This window comes from Bidens hawaiensis, unplaced genomic scaffold (genome assembly GCF_021521415.1).
Source record: "Bidens hawaiensis isolate Kalapana, Puna unplaced genomic scaffold, B.hawaiensis_p1.1 tig00000905_1, whole genome shotgun sequence".
Taxonomy (NCBI): domain Eukaryota; kingdom Viridiplantae; phylum Streptophyta; class Magnoliopsida; order Asterales; family Asteraceae; genus Bidens; species Bidens hawaiensis.
Window position 1 is genome coordinate 3,106,197 of NW_027491053.1, and position 22,499 is coordinate 3,128,695.

The following is a 22,499-nucleotide window of genomic DNA, read 5'->3' on the forward strand; positions in this document are numbered from 1 at the left end:
TACTCTGGTTTATGAAAAGTTTTTTTGATTGTTGCCGGTTTTATAGGGGTTGTCTTCCCAAAGAATATGTGTATACGAACTTGGTGTCATTAGGGTTTGCCTTGTGTTTGGATGCAAAATCCCACTAAACACCTATTGATTTTGAAATCCCAAAAGCTACTATATTTAGGTTGTTTAATGCTTCCTTTGTTATATATATGTAAAATATAGTAGCTTTTAGTAGCCAACAAGATTTGACTAGTGCGGCACATTTTTTAAATAAAAAAAATAATGTCTCTAAATTTCAGTCTGAATCAATATAGTAGCTTAAACCTTGAATTTCATTTTTAAATTTTGTATTTTACAAATAATGGTGATATTAGAATTAAAATTATCAAGAATCTTGGCATTACTGATTTCCACTAACCCGTTATCTCCTAATCTGAATCAATAATAATACTATTAATAATAATAATAAAGTGGAATCATTCAATGCTATTCTTATTCAATGATTTACCACTGAAGAGGTAGGTCCCAGCAGAGACCAGTTGGTCCCGCAAGACTCACCTTGAACAGGGACGTATGCGCAAAGGCCATCTGCTCCCGCAGGACCCACCATGCTCATAGAATCTTACGCGCAGTACGCAAGCTGTACACGCAGGGAAAGCCTCCCAATGGTGAAGTACCCCGCCTGTTCCCGCAGTTGCGGATACAAGCCATCAGGGAAGGCTACCCGCAGACAGCAGGGCTACACGCACAAGACACTAGCTACTTCAGCAGTCACGTGAAGGAATGAGCAAGGCGGGAACAATCCCGCCCAAATGAGCCAGTCTGATTCTGAAAGATCTTTTGTACCATACCTACCAAGGTATGGATAGGACAGACGATCTGACCAGAACAGCCCATGAGCCAATCACAGGGTGACAGCTCACCGACAACAGTGCGAGGAGGAGCACCCTCTAGTACTGTTTCACTATTAGCCGCTGCCTACTCACCAACCCTTACTGTGGAGCATGCGCAGCCTACAGTTGGTGGAATAGTGTTACTGTTGGCCGTAACCTATTCACCAACCAGCATGGCCTGCGTACAATCCACAGTAAGTGGGACGTGCATAGTCTACAGTTGGTGGAATAGTGCAGCCGACTTTGTTACTGTCGGCCGTAACCTACCCACCAACCAGTATGGCCTGTGCGTAATCCACTGTTGGTTGAACAGGAATACTATTCAGTCGGCTGTACCTTCTAGAAAACCTACCTTCGGCTATAAATACTCCAACATCTTGGAATGGTAAGATCATCTGCTATCCAGTTATCTAGCAATCTCTTAATATACACTTATATTCAGAGCAACCTAGTCTGATTCTCACGCCGGAGGGTGGTCACAAGGAGGAACCCCCCCCTTCTCAGTGACGAGCTTACGGTGTTTGTTTTGCAGGTCTCCAGAAGAACAGCCTTCTCAGCTAGACCTCATTCGTGGGAAACATTACTTAACCCCCAGATTATCTATAATCTGTACCGGGTCACTTAGTGTTTCTTCATTGGCGCCATCCGTGCATAAAAGCTAGAACTATTTTAGTTTTCACAATTTCTGAAGAAATGGTTAACGTTACTCCGGTCCAAAGGCCTGTAACTGACCAAGAAACCCCGGTAACCACCCCAGCAACTGGGGGGAACACCGGCGGTTATACAATCCTTACGAACACTACCCCGACTACCCAAGCCGGGGCAAGTGGAGTAAATATTCCATTGGGGTTCACCGATACCCAACTGGAAAAACGAACGAAGGTCCCTCGCCAAACACTAGATCAAGTGAAGGCGTGGGCCGAAGCACGGCAAAGAGAATTCCAAGCCGAATTGGATGAACGCTTGCGTTCAGCTCAACAGGCTGACGAATTCACCAGTACTCGCCAACACCTCAATATGAGCAGTGACTGCGAGTACTCAGAAGACGAGTTGGAGTCTGATACCGACGCGAACCCTCGCCATAAGGCGAAAGGGAAGCGTAAGGACACGGACGTCCAACCAAAAAGGAATTTTGGGGAAGCTTTTAAACCAATCACGGAGAGAAACCCGCGTGACTTCTCCAAAACCTTTAGACCAACTGCTACAAATGCAGGAAGGTCAAAATTCGCAAGAGACATTGCGGAGGCAATCGCCCCGAGAAGTGCCAAACAAATGTCAAACATTGGCACTTATGATGGTCTATCCGACCCAGACGACCATCTGAACAGGTTCATTGCGGGGGCTACCGTCAGCAACTGGACGGAACCCACGTGGTGCTACATGTTCCAGATGACTCTGGTCGGAGCAGCCAGGGCATGGTTCGATCGTTTACCGATCCACCACATATATGACTGGGCGGACTTTCAGAACAAGTTCAGCCAGCACTTCAGCCAACAGAGGAAGTACACTGAAGAGCAGTGGACGATCCTCAACTGCGTGAGAGAGGAGGATGAATCTTTACTAGACTTCATCACTCGCTTCAACTCCAAAAAGCTTAGTCTCGGCAACATAAGTGAGGATCTGGTTCGCGCCGCCTTCATCCAAGGCGCCGAATACCCAGAACTTATCCGCACGTTGACGGGTAAGGATGGCATGCCATCCACATGGGATGCCATCATGACGGCGGCAAAGCGCTTTGCCGAGACGGAAAAGCAACTGGGAAGGGACCTTCCCCAGAGTACGCACCTCTACACGCAGAGGACAAGAGAGAACAATGTCCGGATCGCCCGGCAGAACAAAAAGAGGAGGCTAGGTATTTGGCAGTCAAGGGTAAACTTTGACACCTCATCCAGCTCTCGCCCTCTTGTTGGCGGAAGGGACAACACACACCCTTCAAATCGAAAACACCGGTGGACGCCACTCACAAAGAGCGTCACGGAGATATTTGCCACGGAAAAATTGCCATGGCCCAAAGCCCCATCGATCCGGCAGAAACCTAATGCGGATCAAAGCAAATCCTGTGATTTCCACGGGACAAAGGGTCATGGTACTGAAGAGTGCACATCCTTGAAGGATATTATTGAAACATTTGTTAAGGATGGAAGGCTTGCACATCTCGTGGCATCGATCAGGAAGGGAGGAAGGAATGACAACCGGTACAGAGGTAACGGACGAAAGCCCGTCGACATCAGCATCAACATGGTTCATGGCAAGGTCAGAGGAAGAAAAAGACGGGTGATAGAACCATGCGCGTGGAAGGAAGCTGAGGTGCGCTTCCCGCGAGTGCCAGGAGGCCCCAGCAAAGAAGGCCCCATCGTCATGAGAAGCCAGCTGGGGCACTACATCACCTCCCGCACTCTTGCTGACAACGGCGCTTCGTCGACAGTGATGTACAGGCAGTTCTTTGATAAGCTGGATGATGAAGACAAGGAACGCTTGGAAACGGTCTACGCTTCAATGGAAGGGTTTGATGGCAGTACAGAAACACCCCTGGGTATCCTATCTTTCCCCGTTACTCTTACTGATGGGAATCATTCACTCACAGAAGACGTGGATTTTGTCGTGATGAAAAAGCCACACCACACATACGACATCCTATTCGGAAGAGATGGGATGGCAAGATTCAACGCCGTGGTATCTTCAGTCCACGGCATGATGGGATGGCCAACAGCTGAGGGTGTAGCAATGATCTCTGGCATTCCCCAGGTATGCATTGCATCTGTCTCATCTAAACCCAAACCGAAGAAGGCTAAACCAACCGTCACTGAACCGGAAAAATGGGCCTTCAATGGCAAATACCCCGACCAGGCCGTTACCATTGGACCAACAATTGTTGATCCCACCCGCACCTTACTCAAGCGCTTACTGCAGAAAAACGCTGACATCTTTGCGTGGACACCAGCTGACATGACTGGTGTACCCCGAAGTAAGGCGGAGCATAAGCTCAAATGCGATCCGGCTGTCACGCCAATCGTACAAAAGCGCAGGGTAATGGGGCCTGAACAAACTAACGCATGTAGAACCCAAGTCAAGGAACTCCTTGACGCAGGCATCGTACGCGTTAGTAGATATCAAACATGGGTTGCAAATCCCGTAATGGTACCGAAGAATGACAAACAATGGCGCATGTGCATAGATTTCAAAGATTTGAACAAAGCATGCCCCAAAGATTGTTATCCGTTACCAGAAATTGATCTCAAAGTGGATTCGTTGGCGCCATTTCGCCTTAAATGCTTCTTGGATGCGTATAAGGGGTACCACCAAATCCACATGGCCATTGATGACCAAGACAACCGCATTTCGGACGCCCGATGGTACATTTTGTTATAAAATGATGCCATTCGGACTTAAGAATGCAGGGTCCACGTACCAACGACTAATGGACAAAGAGTTTCATGCCCAAATCGGGAGAAACTTGGAAGTCTATATGGATGATTTGGTCATCAAAAGCCTCGAGCCTGAGGCGATGTTGAAAGACATTGAAGAAACTTTCAACACGCTCCGAAAGATAAACATGAAGCTCAACCCGAGCAAGTGTTCATTTGGGATGGAAGAAGGGAAGTTCTTGGGAGTCATTGTTACTAAAGATGGCTTTAGAGCGAACCCTGAAAAGGTCGAAGCCATTGTTAAAATGGAATCACCTACCACCATCAAACAGGCTCAGACACTGAATGGGCGACTAGTCGCACTTAATCGCTTCTTGGCAAACCATGCGGATAAGTCGTTTCCTTTCGTGTCAACACTGAGAAACTGCTTGAAGAAAACGCACTTCCGCTGGACACCAGAAGCGGAAGCAGCTTTTCAGGAGATTCGGTCACGCCTGATCGAACTCCCAACGCTTACAGCACCACAAGCGGGAGAGGAGTTAATCCTATACCTTTCCGCAACAGATAGAGCAACCGGGGCAGTCTTGCTAGTAGAACGAAAGGGCATCCAGATGCCAATCTATTATGTTAGCCGTGTACTAACAGACGTAGAAACCCGGTACTCTACCCTCGAAAAATTGGTCTTAGCACTTATACACGCTTCACGCAGGTTAAGACGATATTTCCAGGGCCACCCAATCACCATTCTCACCAACTTCAAACTCTCAAATGTTCTAGGCAAACCCGAATTATCGGGACGTCTAGCCAAATGGGCAATTGAATTGGGAGAATATGCAATTAAGTACAAGCCAAGACCAGCCATAAAAGGCCAGGTCTTGGCCGATTTTATTGCAGAAGTCCCCGTTTCGCGGGAAAAAGAGTGCCAGGAGGAGGCTCAACCCTCCCCAGCACAGGACGTCAATGATGTCTGGCGACTCTACACTGATGGAGCAGCCAGTAACGAGGGTTCAGGCGCAGGGTTAAAATTAACCAACCCAGCAGGCCAAGAATATACTTACGCTATTCGGCTGGACTTTCCAAGTACGAATAACGAAGCCGAATATGAAGCATTCTTGGCCGGTTTGAGAATTGCGCGTAAGATGGGAGTGAAAAACTTAGAAGCCCACGTGGATTCCATGCTGGTGGCCAACCAAATAAATGGAACATACACGGCTGTGAATGACACCATGGCCCTGTACCTCGCCCAGGCAAAAACCCTTATGCGTGATTTTAGTGATTGTAAAGTCATACACGTCAAGCGCAGCGAAAACAAATCTGCGGATGCGTTAAGCAAGCTTGCATCACTAGCCTTCACCCACTTGGGAAAGGACATCCGCATTGAACTCCTCGAAGCACCATCAGTCCCGCACAAGGAAATTTGTGTCATCCAGAACAATACAGAAACATGGATGACACCAATAATAAATTACCTTGCAGCAGGAATATTACCAGAGTCAAAAACACAGGCAAAAAAACTACGCTGTAAAGCACTGAATTATCAACTCGTCAATGACATCCTTTACAGACGTAACTTTCTTGGCCCACTCTTGAGATGCGTGGACAACCAAGATGCCGACTACCTCCTAAGGGAAGTACACGAAGGCATCTGTGGGGTACACGCAGGCCCCCGCGCTGTTGTAGCCAAGCTAAACAACGCGGGATACTTTTGGCCGGGGATGCATACGGATGCACTGGCATACATCAGAAAATGCAGGTCTTGCCAGCTTTACGCACCTAACACGCATCGCCCAAAAAACGAACTGGTTCCAGTCACTTCTTCGTGGCCATTTCAGAAGTGGGACATCGATGTGACAGGCCCATTTCCTACAGCAGCAGGAAATGTTCAGTTCCTAGTGGTAGCCATCGACTACTTCACCAAGTGGATAGAAGCAAAACCTTTAGCCCAAACAACCGCAAAGCATATCAAAAAATTTATTTGGGAATTTATAATTTGTCGTTTTGGACTTCCACAGAATTTGGTGAGCGATAACGGCACCAACTTTGCTGACAAGAAGCTACAACAGTGGCTGAAAGAACTTCAAATCACCCACACCTTTACCTCAGTGGCACACCCGCAAGGTAATGGTGAGGTGGAGAGAGCAAACAAGAGCATCGTCGAAGGCATCAAGAAAAGACTTTTGAAACACAGATCCGGCTGGGTGGACGAGCTTCCGCACGTCCTTTGGGCAAACAGAACGCTGAAGAAGGCCAGTACGGGGGAAACCCCGTTCAGCCTCACTTATGGCACGGAAGCCATGGTCCCGGTCGAAATTGGTCTACCCTCACCAAGGGTCTTGAGTCAGCCAGAAGACAATGATGCGGAAAGACGGTTGGATCTTATGCTAACCGAGGAACGCAGAGACTTAGCCGCTGTGCGTGAAGAGAATTACAAACGACAAATGCAAAAGTACTACAACACGCGGGTAAAACTCTGCAACTTCAAGGAAGGAGACTACATACTGCGTAACAACGAGGCTTCGAACCAAGAACGCCCAGGAAAGTTGGCCCCAGTCTGGGAAGGGCCATATGTTATCAAACAAGTTCTGGGAAAGGGCGCATACCGGCTCGAAAGGCTCGATGGCACTCCCATCCCAAGAACATGGAATGGAGCTCAATTACGCAAATGTTATATGTAGATCAATTCCAAAACTTGTAAAGAAAAGGCCAAGAGCCACTTCTAATGGAAATGATTCTCCTTTCATAATGTGTTTACCTTTATTCTTATGAACTCCCCACTGGTGCCGGTGTTTACCACATAAAGGGGGAGAAGTAAGTCGTTACGTGTGGAAGGCGGCAAAACCCGCATAAACACAACGTTAAAAATAAGGGAAACCTACACGCAGGTATGATGTAAGTAAAGTTTAGCTATCCTTGTAAGTGCAAGTGACGGTCTTATCCGCACAATCACAAATAAGGAAGCAAAACTTTAAACTATCATTTACCACGTTCAAAGGTTATCCTAAAAAAAAAAAAAAAAAAAAAAAAAAAAATACAAGGAAAAAAGGAAACCCTACACGCAGGTCAGGTATGGGTAAAGTTTAGCCATCCTACCAAGTGCAAGTGACGGTCCTATCCGCACAATCACGAAGGAGGAAGCGAAACTTTAACCCACTATCAACCACGTTCAAAGGTTAACTTATCCTAAATACTTAGAAATGAGGAAAACCTGCACGCAGGTCGGATAAAGGTTAAAGTTTAGCCATCCTACCAAGTGCAAGTGACGGTTCTACCCGCACAATCACGAAAGAGGAAGCGAAACTTTAACCCATCATCAACCACGTTCAAGAGGTTAACTTATTCTAGAACACTTGGAAAATTGCTAACTTAAACTAAGTATGCAAGTCATGAGTTTATAAAGCAAGGAATCCAAAGAAGGAAATAACAATCTTATACGCAAAAAAGATTTATATTTCAATAATATATTACAAGAATGGCCGGGTTACTACCCGCCTAGAAGAGAATCTATACAAGTCTAAGCAATGGAAAGGGATCTTCGGGGTCAAGCTTCAGGGCCGCCTCCACTAGGACCCGCTCCGTCAGAAGAACGGGGTGGTTCGAGGAAAGCTTTGAGGACAGCTAACCCATCATCAGCAACAGCTACTTCATCCACCTTTTCCACCACTGGATGCGGGAAGGCGGCGTATTGGTTCAATGCTTGGTCGTAAATGGCTTCGGTATCCACATCGAACAAAGGGAAGTTGGAAGGCGGGACGCCTTTCTCAACAAACCCTAGACCAAGCATGAAGCCGGCCTTTTCCCCGTCATCATGAGAAGCGTTGAGGGCTGCGGTCATAGCATCATCGTAGGAGGTCTCTGAAAAGACCCGACGCACAACCTACAAAGAAAAAAATACAAGTATTAGAACCTTTTCTTACAAAAGAAATGCGTGAAGATAAATCTAAACATACCTGAGGCAACGCTTCTCGAAGAAGCCATTGGAGGGCAGCTTGAGCTTCGGTATGGGCGCGTTCGGCTTCGCTCTTGTTAAGGTTGGCAAGTAAAACTTCCTTAGCGGCAGCCTCTTCGACGCCCTTAAGCTTCCGCTCGGTTTGGTCAAGCACCCCCCTCTGGTCCAGGATTTCCTGGAGTTTCTTGGCATCTTCCATTGCCAAGGCATCATGAGCGCGTTGGAGAGCCTCTAATTTGCCTTTCAGCTCCTCATTCTCCAAACGCAGAGGCTCAGCAACGGCTTCAGCCTGGGCAGCCCTCTCGGTTGCGTTTCGCGCAGTTTCCCTGGCCAGCCGAAGCTGTTCATTCACAGCTTGGGCAGCCTTAGAACGGGCCTCGAGTCGCGCCTGAACTTCAACCTCGAGGGCCTTGAAGGCCTTCTCCTTGGCGGCGGCAGCTGCCGCCAGCTGTTGGTTCTCCTCCCGGAGAGCACGCGCTTCAGATACGTCTTTGGCGCGAGCTGCTTTCAACTAGTCGTTTTCACGACAAAGCAGCTCGATGCGCGGCTGCATCCGGGCCTGGAGAACCCGAAGCTCATTGGTAGCCTACCCTCCTGGTAGCTAGCCATGGCTTCCCCCAACGCACCATGAGGAGCAGCGTGGCGAGCCCAGTCCACGCACTCCACAGGGGTACGAAGGGTTGTTCCTCGGCGTATGTTCCATCGTGGAACATACACTTCATTGGAATCCGACACTGCAAAAGAAACAAAGACAGTAAGGAAAAGATGATAAAAAAAAAAAAGGGGAAAAACAAAGGAACCCTACGCACCTGTAGGGTCAATGACAGGCCGATATCCGCCAAACTCATCACCTGAACCTAAAGGAAATCCATCCAACAGGTCAGGCAGATGGGAAGGTGGCAAAGATCGGCGGGAAGCCCTGCGCGTACCTGATGGTCCGGCTGTCGGTGCCGGTGGCGCGGGCATGGTGGCAGCCGCCGTGGTCGCCGTCGTGGTCTCCGCCGCGGTCGCCGCCTCCTTAAAAGCAGCAGTAACCGCCGGTTCCGTGAAGGATGCTGTAAAAATCGCACTCACGGCCGGCGGTGACGTCATCTCGGCCGGAACAGTTGGCTCGACGGAACGAGCAACTGGACCAGCGGATGCAGGCGCAGGCGACTGGGTCGACGCCTCAGGAAGGCTGACCGAGCCTACCGTCATTGGCGAGGAGGTACTCCCCTGCGTTTCACCCAGGATTGCGTCAACATCCACGCCTGCACAAAGAAGAAAGTGTTAAAAGAAAATTATGAAGTGACAAATCTACAAAGGCATTATGATTATACTTACGGGTTTTCTTGACCCTGAACGTACGGACGGGCGGGGAGGAACCCGATGGAGCCGGCCTCTTGGTACCGGTCACCGTCGTCTTCGTTGGTTCTCCGGAGGTAACGGTCGTAGCCTCCGGAGCAGTGGTCTTCTCACCACCGGTCTTCCCCGCCACCTCTTCACTATCTGACTCCGTGTCAGATAGAACCACTGGATCAGCTGTGGAGGCCTTCTCCTTCCCCTTCACGCCGGCAGCAGTCTTCTTCTTCCGCACAAGGGGAGGACCATCTGCGGATTCCTCAGAAGAAGATAGGATGTAAGGATTTCCAACAGCGGGTACAGCATTGAGGGGTTCGGGATAAAATATCTCCTTACCTGGCCGCCGGTGGCTCAGGATCTCTTGGCCCGGCGGATAGACCTCCACAAACCTATCCGCCGTTTGCTCCAGGATGGGCAACTCATTGTCGTCCAGAGCACGAGTGCCCACCCGCACGGGACTGTCAGCTTCCCGCGGGAACAGGAGCGACTCCAAATTATTCCCCTCTGAAAGAAGAAACAATTAGAAAATAAACTAATATCAGCAAGAAAGACAAGACATACCATAAGGAATAGAGTTCAAACCGTATTCGAGAAGGATAGGAAACCGAGACGCATCCTTCCATACCCGGCTCATCCCCAGCAGCACCATCCCGGACTCCGCAAACCGGTAAACCGGAGATTGGACCCGGGATATCTTCGCGAACCATTCCGCCTCCTGGTAGCTGGAAGCGTGAAGGCTCGGAAGCGCTTGACCCTTCTTGAACTTCATAGCAATGGGGATGGCGCGGGCAGAGATGTAGAAGAACTCCCGCTTCCACGATCGGAGACTGCGCTCGGTCACGCAGATCTTTAAACCCTTAATACGGGTTGTCAGGGTGTACCACCCTTGGACGCACCTCCAAGTATAGAAGGTCATCAGGCGGTCCACGTAGGGCTCAATACCCAGAATCCGGCACACCCACTCGAAGTGCCGGACCTTGGCAATCGCCATCGGATGCACCTCGGTCAGGTGCACCCCGTGCCTCTCCAGGACACGGTACATAAACTTTGTCAATGGGAACCTAAGGTTTCCATAAACAAAGAATGCAGCATATACCCCGATCTTGCCACTGGGGGCATCGTACACAGTCTGGTGAGATTCAGGAAACTCAGGCTCGAGGGACTCGAGCATGAACTTCCTGACGATGTACTGGTACTGATCGACAGGTAGAGCACACTGGCACTCGCCAGCAGTATTCCTATCGTCGGCTACAGCTTCAGCATCATGAGAAGACATTTTTGCAGAAGAGTGATTTCGGGAAAATGCTTGCCTGAAAAAGGGGAGTATTTGCCGGAAATCACTAAGAAGAAGAGAGGTGAAAGTGTGAATTGCAAATAACCCTCTTCCCCTTTATATAGTAATCGCAATTAATGCGGTGAATTTAATGCGGAGGAGAGAGAAATCGACAGTGCAATGAAACTATGACACGTGGCAAAAAGCAAGCTGGCAACAGCTGTTGAAAGGACGTGCCAGTAACTTCGCGGCCACGCGCCCGAAAAAACACGCCCACGCGCCTGAAAAAGCGACTGGAATGACCATGTTCTGTCACGTCACCATAACTTCCTGCACGTCCTGACACAGTCAGAAGAAACTGTCGCACGACGTTTCAGATGTTTGGATTGTTCTTATCCTTACCAACCTTTTGAATTTCAAAATTCAAAAAGATTCAAAAGTAAGCGAGAAAACACCCCTTACCTTGGCAACCAAGTAACCATAAGACGGACGCGGGTACAGTGTTAAGGCGAAACCCTTCACATACCTTGCACCCGCAGGGAATTGAAGCCAAGAATACCCCGGCTACAAAGTAACTATAAGACGGGTGCGGGTGCAGCGTTAAGGCAAAACCCTTCACATACCTAGCACCCGCAGGGAATTGATGCCAGGGGCACCTTGAAAGTAAAGTAACCGTAAGACGAGCGCGGGTACAGTGTTCAGGCAAAACCCTTCACGTACCTAGCGCTCCGCAGGGAATTGAAACCAAGAAGGATCTTCTGGGCAATGCTCGCGGAAACGGAAATAACATCCCCGCATAGCGGGAACGTCGAGAACTACATTGTTTTGAGGCTCCAGGATGGAATTGGTGGTTTAAACATAATTGATCACTATGTTCAAAACCACTAAAACCTCAAGGAGAATCCACACAAATGAGACTCAACGCTCCTGACTTGCGAGAAGGTTACATACCTACCCGCATCATACCCAAAGATCAAGCAAAAAAAAAAATCGGGAATTTTTGCAAGTGACATTAGGAAACCCGCGGGAAGAATCCCCACGGAGAACCTTAAAACTAAACCCTTTTCAAAACCCCTTGCTTAAAGTCCAAAAGTTCACCTCACTTTATTAAACATTCGTGAGAAGAACATTGGACTGGGGGGACTTGAAGAGGTAGGTCCCAGCAGAGACCAGTTGGTCCCGCAAGACTCACCTTGAACAGGGACGTATGCGCAAAGGCCATCTGCTCCCGCAGGACCCACCATGCTCATAGAATCTTACGCGCAGTACGCAAGCTGTACACGCAGGGAAAGCCTCCCAATGGTGAAGTACCCCGCCTGTTCCCGCAGTTGCGGATACAAGCCATCAGGGAAGGCTACCCGCAGACAGCAGGGCTACACGCACAAGACACTAGCTACTTCAGCAGTCACGTGAAGGAATGAGCAAGGCGGGAACAATCCCGCCCAAATGAGCCAGTCTGATTCTGAAAGATCTTTTGTACCATACCTACCAAGGTATGGATAGGACAGACGATCTGACCAGAACAGCCCATGAGCCAATCACAGGGTGACAGCTCACCGACAACAGTGCGAGGAGGAGCACCCTCTAGTACTGTTTCACTATTAGCCGCTGCCTACTCACCAACCCTTACTGTGGAGCATGCGCAGCCTACAGTTGGTGGAATAGTGTTACTGTTGGCCGTAACCTATTCACCAACCAGCATGGCCTGCGTACAATCCACAGTAAGTGGGACGTGCATAGTCTACAGTTGGTGGAATAGTGCAGCCGACTTTGTTACTGTCGGCCGTAACCTACCCACCAACCAGTATGGCCTGTGCGTAATCCACTGTTGGTTGAACAGGAATACTATTCAGTCGGCTGTACCTTCTAGAAAACCTACCTTCGGCTATAAATACTCCAACATCTTGGAATGGTAAGATCATCTGCTATCCAGTTATCTAGCAATCTCTTAATATACACTTATATTCAGAGCAACCTAGTCTGATTCTCACGCCGGAGGGTGGTCACAAGGAGGAACCCCCCCCCTTCTCAGTGACGAGCTTACGGTGTTTGTTTTGCAGGTCTCCAGAAGAACAGCCTTCTCAGCTAGACCTCATTCGTGGGAAACATTACTTAACCCCCAGATTATCTATAATCTGTACCGGGTCACTTAGTGTTTCTTCAACCACTCTTTTTAAGTCGTCCCAACACTCATAATATATGGGAATTGGATACGTAACTCATGATCTCATATCAACAATTTTGTTATGGTTTTTTATTTAATGGGCAAACCCCCTTTTATCATACAAGTTTACGCTACAAATAACAATTATCATTACCAGGCTAAAAAAAAGTGCAGTATTTCCGAGGCTTGAACAGCCCGTATATTGTTCTAATATTTTCGTGATTGAAACATATTTAGGAGGAGAATATGACGTATAATTGAAAAGTATAAGAGGTTAGAATAAGATTGCTTTGAAAATGAACAAGATTATTGTGGTATTTATAGATATTCTTTTAATAACAAATATAGTTGTTCGCGATGGCACGATTAATGGGGCTCTTGATAAACACACCTCCTCCATCATCCAGAATTGCTGGTACTGCATGGGTTGGAGGTGTTCCCATCTTGCTTGCAACCCAAAGTCACTCCTAGCCCCTTCTGCCCTAATAAATCGAGTGCTCTTTTCTTTATCATAAGTATTAAGTTTCTTTTAACCAGATAAAGAGCTTAAAAATATAATGTTTTTGATAAAACTTGAACTCATAATCTAAATTTGATATATTAAATTTATACAATCTAACAAAAGTATGTGCAATTATATCTTTAGCTAGGATGCTAACCACACCACAACATACCGAGATCCATATTTGACTAAAATATATGATCCATACACATACTCTCTCTCTTATGTCAACTAGAGTGGCAAGATTAGAAGTTTTGTCTTATTCATATACTTTGCATTTACAAAGCAGGACTTTTGTTTTGTTAATCTCCAACCAATTAGGCTTTATGGCCTAACTTTATCATACTATAATATATACTTTGCACAAGTTGAGATGCAAACCTCACAATAAATAAAAAATAAAAAATAAAAAATAAAAAATAAAAAATAAAAAATCAAATGAAATTATTCTTACTTTTTTAAACTTTGAGAGAAAATGATGAAATAGACAGGGTGTTTATAGTCAATGAAATCGTCTAAATCAAAATAAATTAGCTGATTTAGTTGATATGGGATTTGTCTAGTTGAGTGTGTTCTTTACTGTTTAAAAACCATAATTTTATGGGATTTGTATAGTTTAGTGTGTTCTTTACTGTTTGAAAAACCATAATTTTATGTTTGGTTTACAGTTTATGTCTTGGAATCGGTGCAAACCGAATCACTCGGGTTTTACTTTTCTTACATATATACATAGGATTTGGTTAATTTTAGAAGTGTTTAGAGGAGATTATAACCAATCACATGATTTCTTTTTTATTTTTTGATTATTCAAATACAATGGTATGTCAATAAAATATAAAATGTTTTGTTCAGTAACTAATACTCATTATTAGTTATTTCATCTAAAATTTGAACCATTAAAATCCATTTGATCTAAAATCATTTTATTCTAAAGCATGGCTAATTATTTTTGTTTGTTTGATCTCAAATGTGAATGTTTTTTTTAATCAACTAATGTAGTGTAGGCTTATCTTATGCAATGTAGATATAGTTACGTAATGTAGTGTAGACACACTTTCAAATGTTGTGTAGTCAAAACTAATGTAGTGTAGATATACCATATGTAATGTAGGAAAAACTAATGTAATGTAGTCTCACTTTCAAATGTTGTGTGGTCATAACTAATGTAGTGTAGACGTATCAAATGCAGTGTAGGCAAAACTAATATAGTGTAGGCCCACTTTCAAGTGTTGTATAATCATAACTAATGTAGTGTATGCAAAACTAATGTAATGTACGCTCACTTTCAAGTGTTGTGTAGTCATAACAAACTTATTGTATGCAAAACTAATGTAGTGTGTACACACTTTCAAGTAATGTATAGTCATAACTAATGTAATGTAGATATTATCTAATGTTATGTAGGCAAAACTAATGTACTGTAGTGTAGACGCACTTTCAAATGTTGTATAGTCATAACTAATGCAGTTTAGACATATCTAAAGTAGTGTATGCAAAACGAATGTAGTGTAGACACATTTTCAAATGTTGTGTTGTCATAACTAATGTAGTGTAGGTAAAATTAATGTTCACTTAAGACAAGTTGATGTATACTTTTATGTATCATTTATATGCATTAAACCAGTATACGAACAATTTTATTACGAAATATAATAAACTAAATTAGGATTGGATGTTATTAATCAACGTACAAACAAAATTATTTTGAGCTGAAAAGAAAATCCTACCCTATTAGAATTTGAACCCAAAAAAAAAATTTGTTTTCAAATGATTTAAGATCGTGAAAGTCAAAAAAAAAATAATGGTTGAAAGTTTCTAGCTAAAGAAATATTTAGAGAAAATTTTAAGTAAGATGAGAGATGATTATTAATGATATACGTTTCATATTAAATGTCTGTACTTTGATGACCAAATTACCGTTTCTTATTAAAAATCATGGATTTTATCTTTCATATTTATTACAAGTTTGCCAATTTTATTATAAACCATTGATAATATTGAATGGTCATGATTTATTTCTCGCACTTCTTGTTATAATATCACTTCTCGCATGAACCATCCCCTACCCCTATATATATATATATACTAGTTTGAGTCCTCCATATTACGAGGTTTATTTAATTTTTTGTCTTCCATATTATATTAGTTTGTTACGCTCAATATTTTTTTTTTAATATTTGGAATCTTTCAATTAAGATGTGTAGGTCTTTTTAGATTTTTAACGAACAGACATTAACGAACACAAACATGTTGATTTTTTTAAACGAATAAACATGAATATAAAAATTTGTTTTATGAAAAAGGGGTGGTTGATGCAGCTGGTGATGTGGTTGATGCAAATGAGAGAGGAGCTTAACTATGGTGGGTGGTGAGCAGAAGTTAACTGCTGATGGAGAGGATAGACCGGTTACGGAGAATATGTAGAGGATAGAAAGTAAATTAGGATTTGATGATGAAAGAGTTTTATAAATAAATGAGATGTTATAACCCGTTTAAGGGCTATCCAGGTTTGGTGAGACCCATACCCGCGAATTCGAGTCAAACGCATGCGAAGCCTCAAATAACAAATCAAGCAAACTGGGGGTTTGAAAGGAGGTGAGGAGCAACCAAAGAATAACACATATAATTTTTTGTAGGCTATATATATATATATATATATATATATATATATGTAGAAAATGGTTCAAATAAGAATAAAGAGTTTTCTAGGAATGGCACCAACAGATTTTTGACATTTGGTATTAAAACTTATGTAAAAGAATAATTCTAGAAAACTATGTCTTGGTAATTTTAAATTTCAACAATTGATTAACATGATTCAATGACTATGATTTATTCCTAGTCTTCCTAGAAAACTAACTTTTTTTATTTTAACCCATCCATATATATATATATATATATATATATATATATATATAGGGTAAGTATCATAAGAGAACCTTTGCCAAATTGAGAACTTTGAGAACCATTTTGGACAATTAAAAAAAACTTCTAAAAAAGTAATTAAAAATTATAAAAAAAACAAAAATTTTTAAAAAGTAAAAAAACCAAAATTCTTATATTTTATTCCGGTTTCATTAAAAAACGATTTTTTAATTCGTATTATACCTATACACATATGTATACTTTCATTTAATCTCTAGTTACGTAATGTACATATATGTACATTATCATTTACCTTAAATTATACATATGTGTATAGAAAAAAAACATGTGTATATATATGTACATATTATACATATATGTATAATTTAGCTAAATCGAATTTTTTTTTCATTTTTTTATTTAATTCGTATTTTATCTATACACATATGTATACTTTCATTTAATCTCTAGTTACGTAATGACACATATGTACATTATCATTTATTTTAATTATACATATATGTATAATTTAGCTAAACTGAGATTTTTTTTTGAAACCGGGATGATAAATAAGAACTTTTGTTTTTTTACTTTTGTGTTTTTTTTGTTTTATGATTTTTTTTATTTTTGGGTTTTTTTGTGGTTCAAAATGGTTCTCATAGTTCTCAATTCTCAAAAAGTTCTCACATGATTCTGATCCTATATATATGGGAGGGTTCAAATGAAAACCGTACCTTAACTTAAAAACTAAGAAAACCAATATCAACCAATCATAAAATTTTATTTTATTTTTTCATTTTTTTTGATAAAGGGCAATTAAGTAAAATTGTCACCCTACATATTAGGAATTTTTAAATCTCTCACCACAAATCTGAACTGTTAACCAATTTTCTCTCTTCAAGATTATCAATCTCGGACGACAATCAACTCAAACTTTATGTAAGCGGCATATGTAAAATGTCCTGCAAAGATATTCTAGATAGAAAAAGGTATAATATATATATCGTTAGTTTCATTTGAGAACTCAAAAAAGGTTAAAAATTTTTAGGAACTCTTAAAACCAAATATTTTTTTAACTTTTTCTATATATTAACATTATTTGAGACTTGTTTTATCATATTTATAAAAAAAATTAATTACATATATAAATCACAAGTTACACATGTGTAAAATTTATGTAATAAAAATTTACATATGTGTAAAAAAACATAGATATGTGTAAAAAAACTAATTTTCATAATTGTAATTGCAAATATAGATGTCAAAAGTGATAAAGATACACTTAAATAATATTAACATACAAAAATTTTTATGAAAAACGTTAGTTTTTAAGAGTTCATTCAAATTCTTAAATAATTTAAGAGTTCTTAAATGATACTATATATATACGTGTATTATAAGTTTAAGATGATTTGGTATGGGTTAAAGACTGGAAGTATAGATCAACTAATTTGGGGGGTGGGTTAAGGATAAAAAACAATAAATTAATTTGGTTTAGTGGTTTGGTTTTTATTTCTCATCCGGGGTTGTTTCGTCAATGTTAGCGAGGTAATAGTTCTACTTAATTTCCTTCTTTCTTTCTTTTTTATAATTGTTTATATTAAGAATGATCCTTGGTGCAAAATGTCATGCTAATTTGGTTGTATCTTTGTTATGTTTGTATATGATTAAAATATATAACATCCGTCTGTTTAGAATATTAAACAAAAGAAAGTTTTATTATTAAATGTGTGTCGTTATTTTAATTTTATTAAGTAATATGGGGTTTGAGTGGTAGGTTTAGAATAATATATGGACTAAAGGGTGGTAATGGGTCTTAAGATTCATGGACTTAGGGTATATAAACACCTTTAACCCTCCCTAAAACCCTCATTTCATCTGGCCTCCACACACTCAAAACACACACAAACACCCTTTTACACATTCCGGCCATATCTGAGCCCAAACCGAAACGAGTTGTGTTAGATCGCCACCTAAACAACAAGAAACGAAGCACTAATCCTGTATCTAATCAGATGCAACGCAAAACCGGATCTAAAAAAGTACGTTTTAATTAAAAAGGTTAAGTGTTTGAGGTCGGTTTGCCATGAAACTTGGTGTAAAGGTAGATCGGGACGTAAGAAACAAGAAAAATATAAACTTGATGAGCCACGAGTTAACAGGTTCGATATGGAACGAATGAGTGACGTTTGGGCTATATAAAAAGCGAGTAGACAAAGTTGTTATGACCCAAAACTCGCCAAAATAGTAAAACAGGGCATAAAGAATGGCTAATGGCAAAATAGCTTAAAGATTGGTAAAATGAAGAAAATGATGCATTGGATCGCATAGGGCCGAAGTGCATCGCGCATGCATGCGATGCGATTGGTTTAGGACATGCGATGCAATTCCTATGGCATGCGATGCAACTGGTTTTGCCCATGCGATGCGATTGGTTTTGTCCATGCGATGCGACTGGTTTGCTTCCATGCGATGAGTCTGGTTTGCAACCATGCGATGCGACTGGTTTGCATCCATGCAATGCGATTGAAATGTATCCATGCGATTGGTTTTACAGGCAATTCGAATTGTTGTAAAACCCTCTACTAGGGGTGCTGCCCTCGAACCCCCGTTCGTTAGGGACTTCACTAACCTTGAAGTATGATTTGATTAGAAGTAGTTAATTAATACTTATAATTATTACACAGTTAGCCGTGCACAGCTAGGAAAGGTATTACCATTAACTCAGAGAGAAACCGACTTCAGGTGAGTTCTAGCCCGTTTTCTCTGTTATATTTTTGGGGCTGTGTGCATACTGCTATATGTTAGTTAGTACTCATACCTTGATTGGTAAGTGAATTCTATGTGAATGTACATTGAACGATATAGAAAGAGTAACGAGTATGAACATATATATAATAAAAGACAGGCAATGAACGTATGGTTGTATGGTAAAGAAAGTATGGTTGTATGACGAGACTTGTATGGTTGTATGGAATGAGGAGGGCACCAGACCCTAATAATATCCGAGGTACGTAGGGCACCGGACCCTAATAATATCCGATGTATGTAGGGCGAAATGCTCTTTAAAACGTAGAGTTAATATGAAAGTTATTTAAGTACGAAAGTATAAAGAAAGAAAGTATAAAATATGAAAGAATGAATGAATGCATGTATACAAGTATGTATTAATGAAAGATGAACAGGTTAAGTATATAATACGTATCTTCGGATGCGTACTTTCAAATATATGAATGAATTGTATGTTGCCTGATTAACTAGAACTCACTCAGCGTAGCTGACTTTTAGTATGCACCCTATTCAAAAATGAACATGCGTAATAGCTTCTGAAAGAGTAAAACATTTATGTAAACACACCTCTTAGACCAATTTCAGAGAAAGCTTCGCCACCCTCCTTCCCCGTATCTTTAGAGGAAGCATCGCCTTTCGCCATATCAACTCTCAACAATCAAATGAACAAAAGTGCAAACAGTGAGAGTTGTTGATTGGTGAAGTCTGCATATTTATATGTTACATGCCACATTCAACTAAATAAGCCGATAAATATTAGAAAACCAAAACTAATGTCTGCTGTAGTTTTGTGATGTTTTATTAACATCTTTTCTATTATGTTGTGCATCAGACGCAAGTAGTAGCATATAGCTTTAACCTGAGCACAACCTATTTGTAGCAGCATAGTATTACATAAAATCAAATTCATTACTTGATAAATTCTACAATAAAGATTCGAGTTTTTTACTTTTATAACAATGACATAACATAGTTAACAAAAAGAAAACAGGCCTTTCTTGAGACCAGGGCAAACATCTTCACCTTTAAACACAATTGGCCCATCAACCTTCAATTTTGCTCCTTCGTCGGCCCAAACAAACACCAAATTCAAAAGCTTTCCAGTCTCTAGGTCCCTATGCACATGCACTCAAATTCCCATCCAATTTAAGTTGAAAATTATAATACTTTTTAGGCTAGTTGACTATGATTTACTTGATCTCAGCTTTCACACACGAAAAATATACATTTCTTGACAATTCGAGTGACTGGAAATTTATCAAACACATAAAAAAATAAAGAACCGAAGAACCATGTGTTTCACATAATAAATGTCAACATTAAGGAGAAAACTCTGAAATTAGGGATGAAACCCAGTTTTCATGTAACATGTCACATATTCTTTCTTTGGTCATCTAAACCCTAGGGGATGAAACTAAAATCATTTTTCTTCTATCGCCTGAAACCATCTCCTCATTGACCGCCATTGATGGATCTTCTACTTAATTAATCTATCAGTGGTTAAAACTATTCATATACACAATCACACACGTTACACACAAACTTTTACTTTAAATCAATATTCAATGTTGAATATGGCGAAATTTTCATATTCTCTTTTCAGAATTTGGATTTTAGGGTTTTTTAATTTGGGGAAATTTTGTTGTACAATAATGAAGGAAGCAATAATGTGAAACGTAGATTCAAAATTGCTACACCCTATTCAATATTAATTATAAGTTACAAAATCATATACAAAATCAGATTCAGCAAAAGCAGAAACTGACAAGACGATTCTATCACACTATTTTCTATAAAGAATTAGGCTTGATAAATTGTGCAAGTAATCAAAGCTTTCATGTTCCAATTCGACGAACAAATAGCAATTGAGACTACAAGTTTAAGTAAAATTAGGGTTACCTGATTATGAAAACCGCTTGCAAGAACCGAATGCAACCCGTCTCATAATTTCAGCCATGTAAGGCCCCGATCCCAGGTGCTCTACTTTGGCGTTGGATTTACTCATAAACACATATATCATAGTGAATTAAAACTTAGGCGGAATAAATAAAACTTCCAACATATATTACAAAAACATGAAATTTTGTTTAAAACATTCAAATCAGTCTTATCATAATATAATATTTCATAACTTTCTTCTCTAGATGCCAGCTAACTCAGTCTATTCCATGTGCCTCCCTCAAGCCAGCTCTTTCATTCTAATTGCTTGCGTGCATACTAAAAGTCAGCTACGCTGAGTGAGTTCTAGTTAATCAGGCAATATCACTACATTCACATTATGTATTCAGAGACACATATTGTATACTTAACTTACCTTTCATTCATACACACATACATTCTTACTTTATTACTTTCATATTTTCCTTGTTTCTTGCTTTATCTTATTAATACATGCATAACTATCACTACGTTATAAGAGTGTTTTGCCCTACTTCCTCGGGTATTATTAGGGCTCGGTTCCCTTCTGCCTCATATATTATTAGCGTCCGGTTCCCTTATGCCTCGGATATTATTAAGGTCTGGTTCCCTTCTGCCTCAGATATTATTACGGTTCGGTTCTCTTCTGCCTCGGATATTATTAGGGCCCGGTTCCCTTCTGCCTAGGATATTATTAGGGCCTGGTTCCCTTTTACATCGGATAACCATTCAACCATACATCTGCCTCGAATATTATTAGAGTATGGTTCCCTTATGCATCGGATAACCATACAACCATACATCTGCCTCATGTATTATTAGGTTCTATTTTCCTTATGCATCGGATAACCATACAACCATACAATAGATATACATATGTTCATATACGTTTTCTTGTATACGTCTAATTCTTTCTATATTTATTCATTATTTCAATATCATTCATAGACATTCATATAGCATACACTTACCACTTAAGGTAAGTGTATGAACTAAGCACATAGGAGTATGCACAGCTCCTCGAAAAACATAACAAGGAAATGAGGCTAGAAACTCACCTGGGTCCTGTTCCTTTCTGAATTAATTGTAACACCTATATTCAGTTGGGCACGACTACTGTTTAACAATTATAAGTGTTGATTAACTACTTCTAACCAGGCCATACTTTCTAGACTAGTGAATTATTTTAACTTAGTCAATGGGCTACTGCTCTGAAATGAATCGCACTGGAAAGTAATCGCATTCCCCAAACAGATCACATTCGCATGACATAATCGGATCGCATTGCATGGATGCAAACCAATCGCATCGCATGGGTGCAACCATTTGCATCGCATGGCTTGCAATTCCAATCGCATTCACGCGATGCCATTCTGCCCCTTTTTGCAATTCCAACTATTTGTTCATTAAATTCGTTCTTTAACTATTTTCATCCTCTAATCTTTCCTTATGACT